Source organism: Glycine max, chromosome 12, assembly GCF_000004515.6.
Source record: "Glycine max cultivar Williams 82 chromosome 12, Glycine_max_v4.0, whole genome shotgun sequence".
NCBI lineage: Eukaryota > Viridiplantae > Streptophyta > Magnoliopsida > Fabales > Fabaceae > Glycine > Glycine max.
In genome coordinates, this window is record NC_038248.2 from 24,605,332 (window position 1) to 24,615,592 (window position 10,261).

At 40.1% G+C, this 10,261-nt stretch overlaps 1 non-coding gene across 1 annotated transcript; it reads right to left on the minus strand.

Moving 5' to 3' along the window:
• Positions 1-4,123: 4,123 nt before the first annotated feature.
• LOC112998599 (small nucleolar RNA R71) lies at positions 4,124-4,230 on the minus strand. Its single transcript, XR_003263693.1, has one exon. It is a non-coding gene; the product is annotated as a small nucleolar RNA R71 (small nucleolar RNA).
• Between the last annotated feature and the right edge of the window lie 6,031 nt (positions 4,231-10,261).

Genomic DNA, 10,261 nt, shown 5'->3' on the forward strand with positions numbered 1-10,261 from the left:
CTCACTAGTCAATCATGAGGCATGGCTCCAAACTCGTGGGTGGAGGATGCATGAACGAAAACGCAATTCATGGGGCTCCAAAAAAGGGTAGAGAATGGAGAATTGCACTAAGCAATCACTACGCATGGCTCCAAACTCGTGGGTGGAGGATGCATGAACGAAAACGCAATTCATGGGGCTCCGAAAAAGGTAGAGAATGGAGAATTGCACTAAGCAATCACTACGCATGGCTCCAAACTCGTGGGTGGAGGATGCATGAATGAAAACGCAATTCATGGGGCTCCGAAAAAGGGTAGAGAATGGAGAATTGCACTAAGCAATCACTACGCATGGCTCCAAACTCTTGGGTGGAGGATGCATGAACGAAAACGCAATTCATGGGGCTCCGAAAAAGGGGTAGAGAATGGAGAATTGCACTAAGCAATCACTACGCATGGCTCCAAACTCTTTGGTGGAGGATGCATGAACGAAAACGCAATTCATGGGGCTCCGAAAAAGGGTAGAGAATGGAGAATTGCACTAAGCAATCACTACGCATGGCTCCAAACTCTTTGGTGGAGGATGCATGAACGAAAACGCAATTCATGGGGCTCCGAAAAAGGGTAGAGAATGGAGAATTGCACTAAGCAATCACTACGCAGGGCTCCAAACTCGTAGGTGGAGGATGCATGAACGAAAACGCAATTCATGGGGCTCCGAAAAAGGGTAGAGAATGGAGAATTGCACTAAGCAATCACTACGCGTGGCTCCAAACTCTTTGGTGTAGGATGCATGAACGAAAAAGCAATTCATGGGGCTCCGAAAAAGGGGTAGAGAATGGAGAATTGCACTAAGCAATCACTACGCATGGCTCCAAACTCGTGGGTGGAGGATGCATGAACGAAAATGCAATTCATGGGGCTCCGAAAAAGGGGTAGAGAATGGAGAATTGCACTTAGCAATCACTACGCATGGCTCCAAACTCGTGGGTGGAGGATGCATGAACGAAAACACAATTCATGGGGCTCCAAAAAAGGGTAGGTAGGATCGAATGGTCCACCGGGTTCTTTCCACCTAAAAGAAAAATAAATCCTTCGCGAGAGCATCATATCTTAGAAAAACAATATACTTATGCCAAGGGTAATCTTCCTTGTACCTGAAAATGAAAGGCAGGATGTCAACTTTTAGCTTTTGAATGAACATTCAGGGGAAACATCGGGTTAAGCTAAAACTGGGAATAAATCACTCATAGTGTATAAAAACTCACATAGGCAAGTGTTTTACCCTAATCCCAAACCATAACTGCACCACGACTTTATTTTGCACATGATTTCCTATCGAATCAAAGATCACACGTACGATCACGGATCAATAGGATTTTCTCGAGGGTAGTGTTTTTTGAGAGGAAACTGGGTGTTCTGGTCTTTTCCTCTTTGTTTATGTGGGGCGGGATATCGCCAGTCGAGAATAATTTTGAGTGGCAATCTGAAAGGAAGAACCACCAAAAATGGGTTTTCCTTTGCCGGCAGTCACCTACCTTGCCGAAAATTTATCTGGCTTGAAGAATTTCTGTTCTCTTTCTTTTATTGATCGGGAATTACTCTATTTTCCTCTGATCTTTTCCTTTTTCACTTCCTTTCGATCTTCGATCGGGAATCCTTATTGCTTAATGCTTAACCAAGACTTGCGCTCCCGGTTAAGGGGCCAATAGTTTCCTTTTATCAGTTCTTGGGCCACCTGATGTGTCATTATTTTCTCCTATTTCTTACCCTTTTTTGTCACCATTTTAATTACTGATTAGCCTTAATTATCAAATTTATTATGCAGTTTTATCATTTGGGCCTACTTGACTAATTCTGTGTTTTAATTTAATTTTAGGAGAATTATAAGCAATTGGGCTTGGATCCAAAATTGCGATGAGCCGGCTTGGACTTGAAGAGAACATACAATTTTATTTGTTTTATTTCGTTTTTGAGCTGTATTTTTGTAATTGGGCCACCAGACCTTATTGGGCCCAAAAATCATATTTGTAAGCTTTGGGGCCTAGTGACCTTTAGTGAGCCCAGCTGCTAGGGTTTTAGGGTGGTTCGATTACTGTTCACGCAGGGAGATTGTAGGGTTTCATTTTCATTTTCGGTGTTATTGTTCACGTGCATGGTACTATTCACATAGCAACTCCATTTTCATTTTCTGCTTCAAATTCTAGTTTTGTTTTCTACTTTTAATTCTAATTTCATTTTCATTTTTGTCTTATAATTTTAATTCATTTTCTGCCTTTGATTTCCTTTTCATTTCTGCTGTTAATGGAAGGCTGAATCTCTAGTGTTGTTTTCTCTTGAGGATTAAGCATAACTCTCTTTGAGGTTTTGTTATTAATATTAAATTCTGATCAGTTTTCCCCTTCAGCAATTATTGTGTATTTGTTGCTGATATTAATCCATGCATGCTTAATGCTTGATTAATTGTCTCTGTGCTTAATTAACGTTCATGCTTAATGGACATGTGAGAGGGATTAATTGGTGTATGTGTTGCTTAATCACATAATGACATCCTTGTGTTAATTTTTGCTTAGTAAATTAATTTCGGGTTGGATTAAGTGGTTGAACTGATTAGGGATAAATTCTTGTAACCTAGGATAAAAGACTTGCTTTTGAATCAAGGGGAAACAACATGTTTTAGTTTTGTTATTTTGTTAATTCAAGTTTGCTTGCTGTTTAAATTACAAAATCAAACAAACCCCTCCCCCATTTTGTTACTGTTTTATTATTATATGTTATGAACGTTTGTTTGATCATTGCTCACTGGGAGACGACCTAGGATCACTTCCTAGATACTGCATTTTAATCTTTATTTGATTCGGGTACGGCCCCAATCAAATTTGGCGCCGTTGCCGGGGAGTAGTGGTCCAAAGGTTCATAATTATGTTTTTGTGTCTTTGTGTTTGTTTCTGCATGTTTTTATAAAATCTGTGTCATGTGATTAATTTGCAGTGTTTAGTTGTTTTGTGTGTAGTTTTGTTGTTTAGTGTTGTTTGTGTGTGTTTTAGGTGTCCCCTGTTTAGGGGTGAAATTTCATGGTTCCCCCCTGTTCAGAGGTGAAGAGTGCTATGAACAGTGTCGGATTTTGCTAATTAATTGGCGATTTTTGTTTTGATAGCTAGAGTTGTTAATTTTGGCTGATTTTTTGTGTGGAAGTTTCTTTTGATCCATATTTTGTGTGAAAAATACCAAAATGACTAATATTATATATGTATTTGGGGTAGAAAAAAATTTCCCATGCAGCCTCAACCAGCCTATGCTGGTTGCGGTTCTTAACGCTTAAGAAATTAGTCGTTTACTAAGTTTTTTTATTTTTTAAGTATTATTGTCTTATTTTTCTAAACTTTTCTTAGGCAGTTTTCATAGTTAGACTTTGAATTTTTGTTTGAAAATTTTTGTGCTATTTTTTCATGATTTTAGGGTGTTTCTCACAAATTTTCAGCTCATTTGGATATCTTTTGAGTATAGTTGTAGTTTTACCCCTAGTTTTACCCCCTTTTTACCCCTGGTGCTTGTTTGAGAAATACATGATTTGCTGCATATAGTGCATGACTAGGGGCAATCCAGGTGATTTACAACCCTTTGATCCTGAAATAGATAGAACCTTTCATAGATTAGTTAGGCATAGTGTGCATCCTGATCATTCTGTGCATTCTGAGCATTCTGTTGCTGGTGATTTTGAACATTCTGATTTTGAGGATTTGGCTGCTAATTTTCATACTGAGAACATGGCTCAACCTCCACCTCGTGAGAGAACTCTTGGGGAGATGATTGCACCTGACTTTACTTATGAAAGCTTGTGCATTCAATATCTTGATGAGGATGTTCCATATGTTCTCAAGACTGGACTAATACATTTGCTGCCTAAGTTTCATGGTCTTGCAGGTGAAGATCCTTATAAGCATCTTAAGGAGTTCCATATTGTCTATTCCACCATGAAGCCCCCTGATGTCCAGGAAGATCATATCTTTCTAAAGGCTTTTCCTCATTCTCTGAAGGGAGTGGCAAAAGATTGGCTCTACTACCTTGCTCTCAGGTCCAATTCCAGCTGGGATGACCTTAAGAGGATATTCTTGGAGAAATTCTTCCCTGCATCTAGGACCACTGCCATCAGAAAAGACATTTCAGGCATCAGGCAACTTAGTGTTGAGAGCTTGTATGAGTGTTGGGAAAGATTTAAGAAATTGTGTGCAAGCTGTCCTCACCACCAGATTTCTGAGCAACTCCTTTTGCAATATTTCTATAAGGGACTTAGCAACCTGGAGAGGAGTATGATTGATGCTGCCAATGGTGGAGCTCTTGGTGATATGACTCCTGTTGAGGCTAGGAATCTGATTGAGAAGATGGCTTCCAACTCCCAACAATTCAGTGCAAGAAATGATGTTATTGTCCTTAGAGGAGTCCATGATGTGGCCACGGATTCATCTTCATCTGCTGAAAATAAGAAGCTTGAGGGAAAACTTGATGCCTTGGTCAATATAGTAACTCAGCTTGCCATAAATCAGAAATCTACACCTGTTACTGTTGCAAGAGTTTGTGGTCTATGTTCTTCTGCTGATCACCATACAGATCTCTGTCCTTCTTTGCAGCAATCTGGAGTCAATGAGCAACCTGAAGCCTATGCTGCAAACACTTATAATAGACCCCCTCAACAGCAAAACCAACAACTGCAGAATAATTATGATGTTTCAAGCAATAGATGCAATCCAGGTTGGAGGAATCATCCAAATCTGAGATGGGCAAATCCTCCACAACCACAATAACAACAACAGCAACAATAGCCTGTCCCTCCTTTCCAGAATGTTGTTGGTCCAAGCAAGCCATATGTTCCTCCTCCAATGCAGCAACAACAACAAAGACAACAAGCAATTGAGGCCCCTTCTCAACCTTCCTTAGAGGTGTTAGTGAGGCAAATGACCATCCAGAATATGCAATTTCAGCAAGAGACAAGAGCCTCCATTCAGAGTTTGACAAATCAGATGGGGCAGATGGCTACTCAGTTGAACCAAGCTCTGTCCCCAAATTCTGACAAATTGCCTTCACAAACTGTGCAGAATTCAAAGAATGTGAGTGCCATCACCTTGAGGTCTGGCAAGCAAATTGAAGTGCCTCCACCAGTAGCAGCACCTGCACCTGAACCTGTCAAGCTTCATTCTACACCTGAAAAAGAGGATGAGCTAGCTGCACAAAAGAGAAAGCTTCCTGATCATGAGGGAGCTAACAAAAATTTTCATGCAGGTGGACCTTCTTCTAGTAGTTCTCACTTGCAGCAACCTCCTATCCCTCTTCCTTTTCCACCTAGAGAAATTCCAAACAAAAAGATGGAAGAAATAGATAAGGAGATCTTGGAGACCTTCAGCTAAGTAGAGGTGAACATACCTCTGCTAGATGCCATCAAGCAAATTCCAAGATATGTCAAGTTTCTAAAGGAGTTGTGCACCCACAAAAGGAGGCTCAAGGGCAATGAAAGGATTAGCATGGACATAAATGTGTCAGCATTGATCGGTAAATCTGTTCCTCACATTCCTGAGAAATGTAAGGACCCAGGTACTTTCTGTGTACCTTGCATTATTAGGAACAACAAATTTGAGAATGTCATGCTAGATCTAGGAGCATCAGTCAGTGTCATGCCTCTGTCCATTTTCAATTCTTTATCTCTTGGACCTTTGCAACATACGGGTGTGGTGATTCAATTGGCAAATAGAAGTGTTGCTCACCCCACAGGTTTCATAGAGGATGTGTTGGTTCGGGTTGGTGAACTTATTTTTCCTGCTGATTTTTTTGTTCTTGATATGGAAGAGGGATTTTCCCATGGTTCAGTTCCAATTATTTTAGTCAGGCCATTTATGAAAACAGTCTAAACCAAGATAGATGTTTATGCTGGCACATTGTCTATGGAATTTGGTGATATTGTTGTTCATTTTAACATTCTTGATGCCATGAAACATCCATTTGAGGATCATTCTATTTTTCGTGCTGAGATACTTGATCAAATTGTTGATGATTATATGTTTGATTTTGATTCTCTTCATGGTAGGAAACATCCATCTTTATCAGATCTGCATACTTGTCATTCCTTATGCATTGAATCTGAATCTGAATTTGAATTTGATCTTGTACCTGATTTTTATGTTGAGAGTAAATTTGAATTTGAGTCTGGTTCTAATTTTTTGGGTGTTGTACCTCTTGATGTTGATTTTTTAGAGTCAGAATGCATTAACCATGTTGCAAGAAGTACATATACTTCTGACTTGCTTTATGAGGTACAGGCTGAGGAACCCTCCTCTTCTTCTCCTACCCTGGTTCCTCCCACTGTTCAGCCACCACCCACACCAGAGTTGAAGCCATTACCAGCAAACCTCAAGTATGCTTACTTGGAGGACAAGGAAAAATTTCCAATGATCATCTCTGCCTCCCTTGCTACTGAGCAAGAGGAGAAGTTGTTGCTAGTGCTCAAGAAGCACAAGAAAGCCATTGGATGGACTTTAGTAGACATTTCTGGTATTAGCCCATCTACCTGCATGCATAGGATACTTTTAGAGGATGGAGCTAAGCCAGTGAGGCAGCCACAACAACGACTCAATCCCATCATTCTAGATGTGGTGAAAAAGGAGGTGACCAAGCTCTTGCAAGCTGGAATCATCTATCCCATTTCTAACAGCCAGTGGGTGAGTCCAGTCCAAGTGGTTCCTAAGAAGATAGGCCTCATAGTGATCATTTTCCCCTGCCATTCATTGAACCAATGCTTGAGCGCTTGGCAGGTAAGTCTCATTACTGTTTTCTTGATGGTTTTTCTGGTTATTTACAAATTCATATTGCTCCTAAGGATCAAGAAAAGACCACATTCACCTGTCCCTTTGGCACTTTTGCCTATAGGAGGATGCCCTTTGGCCTATGCAACGCCCCTGGTACCTTCCAGCGGTGTATGCTTAGCATTTTCAGTGACTTTTTAGAGAGTTGCATAGAGGTGTTTATGGATGATTTTACTGTTTATGGATCCTCTTTTGATGCATGTTTGGATAGTCTGGGTAGAGTTCTTAATAGATGCATTGAAACTAACCTTGTGCTGAATTTTGAAAAATGTCACTTCATGGTAGAACAAGGTATAATTTTAGGGCATATCATTTCCAATAGGGGCATAGAGGTAGACCCTGCAAAGATAGTTGTTATTTCACAATTGCCTTACCCCTCTTGCGTGCGAGAGGTTCATTCTTTTCTTGGCCATGCAGGGTTTTATAGGCACTTTATCAAAGACTTTAGCAAAGTGGCCCTTCCACTATCTAATCTGCTGCAAAAAGAGGTGGAGTTTGATTTTGATGATTGGTGCAAAGAGGCTTTTGATTGCCTCAAGCGTGCGTTGACTACCACCCCTATCATTCAGGCACCTGATTGGACAACCCCATTTGAGCTGATGTGTGATGCATCCAATTATGCATTGGGGGTTGTCCTTGCTCAAAAGATTGGCAAGCTGCCTCGGGTGATCTACTACACCTCCAGAACTTTGGATGTTGCCCAAGCAAATTACACTACCATAGAGAAGGAGCTATTAGCGATAGTTTTTGCTCTTGAGAAATTTCGTTCATATTTGCTTGGTACTCGTGTTATTGTTTATACTGACCATGCAGCTCTGAAGTACCTGTTGAAGAAGGCTGAATCAAAGCCTAGATTGATCAGGTGGATGCTTTGGATCCAAGAGTTTGATTTGGAGATTCGTGATCGGAGCGGTGCACAGAACCTCGTGGCTGACCACTTGAGTAGGACTGAGCATGCATCTGAGGACTCACCCATTCGGGATGATTTTCTGGATGACCATTTGTACATTCTATATAATATTTTTGATTCCTTCCCCACTCCTTGCTTTGCTAATATTGTGAATTATTTGGTTGCTTCTGTTTTTCCTCCCTTAGCATCTAAATCTCAAACTGATAAAATTAAGAGCGATGCTAAGCATTATATTTGGGATGACCCCTATTTGTGGAAGTTGTGTAGTGACCAGGTTATTAGAAGATGCATTCCAGACCATGAGATTGACTCGGTCCTGCAATTCTGTCATTCTTTCGCACCAGGTGGCCATCTTGGCATACAGAGGATAGCTCGCAAGGTGCTTGACTATGGTTTCTATTGGCCCACCATCTTCAAGGATGCGTGGAGAATCTGTAGCACTTGTGAGCCTTGTCAAAGAGCAGGCGGCTCACTTTCATAGAGACAACAAATGCCTCAACAACCCATGTTGCTCTGTGAGGTGTTTGATGTCTGGGGTATAGACTTTATGAGCATTTCCCTGTCTCTTTTGGTTTTGTTTATATTCTCCTTACTGTTGATTATGTTTCAAAATGAGTTGAAGCCAAAGCCACCAGAACTAATGATGCTAAGGTTGTTGTGAATTTTGTTAGATCTAATCTGTTTTGCAGGTTTGGAGTCCCTAGAGCCATCGTTAGTGATCAAGACACCCATTTTTGTAACAGATCCATGTATGCCTTGCTAAAAAAGTATAGGGTCGTGCATAGAATTTCCACACCTTACCACCCCCAAACTATTGGGCAGGCTGAGATTTCCAACAGGGAGATAAAAAGGATCTTGGAGAAGATTGTGCAGTCAAACAGAAAGGATTGGAGCACCAGGCTGGATGATGCTCTTTGGGCGCATACGACTGCATACAAAGCACCCATAGGAATGTCTCCTTATCGGGTTATCCTTGGCAAAGCATGTCATCTTCTTATAGAGATATAGCACAGAGCCTACTGGGCTATAAAGACCTGCAACTTCTCTATTGATCAGGCTGGAGAGGAAAGGAAGTTGCAACTAAGTGAGCTAGATGAGATCCGTTTAGAAGCCTATGAGAATTCCAAATTCTACAAGGAGAAGACCAAAAAGTTCCATGACAACTTGATAGCTAAGAAGGACTTCGTGGTTGGACAGAAATTTTTATTGTATAACTCTAGGCTCGGACTCATGAGTGGTAAGTTGAGGTCAAAGTGGATTGGTCCTTTTGTGGTGACTAATATTTTTCCTTAAGGTACAGTTGAGATCAAAATTGAATCCATAGATAAAAGCTTCAAGGTCAATGGACACCGGCTGAAACCATTCCTCACAAATCCCTCCTTGGTGGATGTAGTGGTGGAGGAGACCTCCTTACTTCACCCTACTTCTCTTCCGCCATGACTTAGGGAGTTTTCCTTTTCTGTCTCCTTCTTTACTTTTATTACACTTGTCCAAATTTATTAATTTTTCTTATTACTCTTGATCTTATGATTGTGCTACATTGAGGACAATGTGTTGTTTAAGTGGGGGGGGGGGGGGGGATTGTTCTTTGTTTGGGGTTTTCTAGGTTAATTTTGTTATTTTGGTTTTATGTTTTGTGTACAACATTGAATGTTTCTCTTTGAATTCTAGGTTATGTACAGGTAATGGGTAATTGTTTTTGAAATAGGAGTTTCTTGGCATTTTGTGAATTGAAATCCTTGTTTTTATCTACATGTCAAGTTAGTTTTGAAAGGTTGAATTGAAAGTGATATATTTACCCTTGGTGAGATTTTGAGCCATCATCATCTATTTTATTCGGAGTGTTTTTCCCCCATTGATTGCTTGCACAATAGCCTTGGCTTGACTCTTGTTGATACTTCTTGGTTCACATGCATGTTGGGAGATGATTTAGGCATTTTGTTCTTATAAGCCTCTAGCCAAATGAGCCTACCTTGAATTAATTCCTTTGATAGCCCCTTTGAGCATATGTTACCCTTTCTTTGTTTTGAAGCTCATTACAAGCCTTAAGTGAAAAACCATGATCTCACCCTACCCTTAAGGAATTTTGGAGCTTTGGAATTGTTTTGGGAATAAGTGTGGGGGGGTATGTTTCATTGGATGATATGTTTTTTTTGCCATGCTTGATGATGTATTTTAGCCATGCTTGATGTATATACATATATTGCCTAATTGTTGCTTTATTTTTCAAATATTCAAAATGCTTTCAAATGCTATTGTTCAATAAAAAAAATAAAAAAAAGAAGAGAAAAATAGAAAAAGAATGAAGTTGAATAAATGAGGTCTTGGTTTGAGAACTTGGTTGATTTGTTGATATTGAAGGTTTTGGGTTTACTTTTTATGCTTAATTTTTAATTTTGGTTTTGGGTTTACTACTTTTGCTTAATTTCCACTTATTCCACATTGCTCCTCTATTCCTTTGGGTTTTAGCTACTTATCCCATACTTTCCTCTACCTTGTCCCTGACCCCATTACAACCTTAA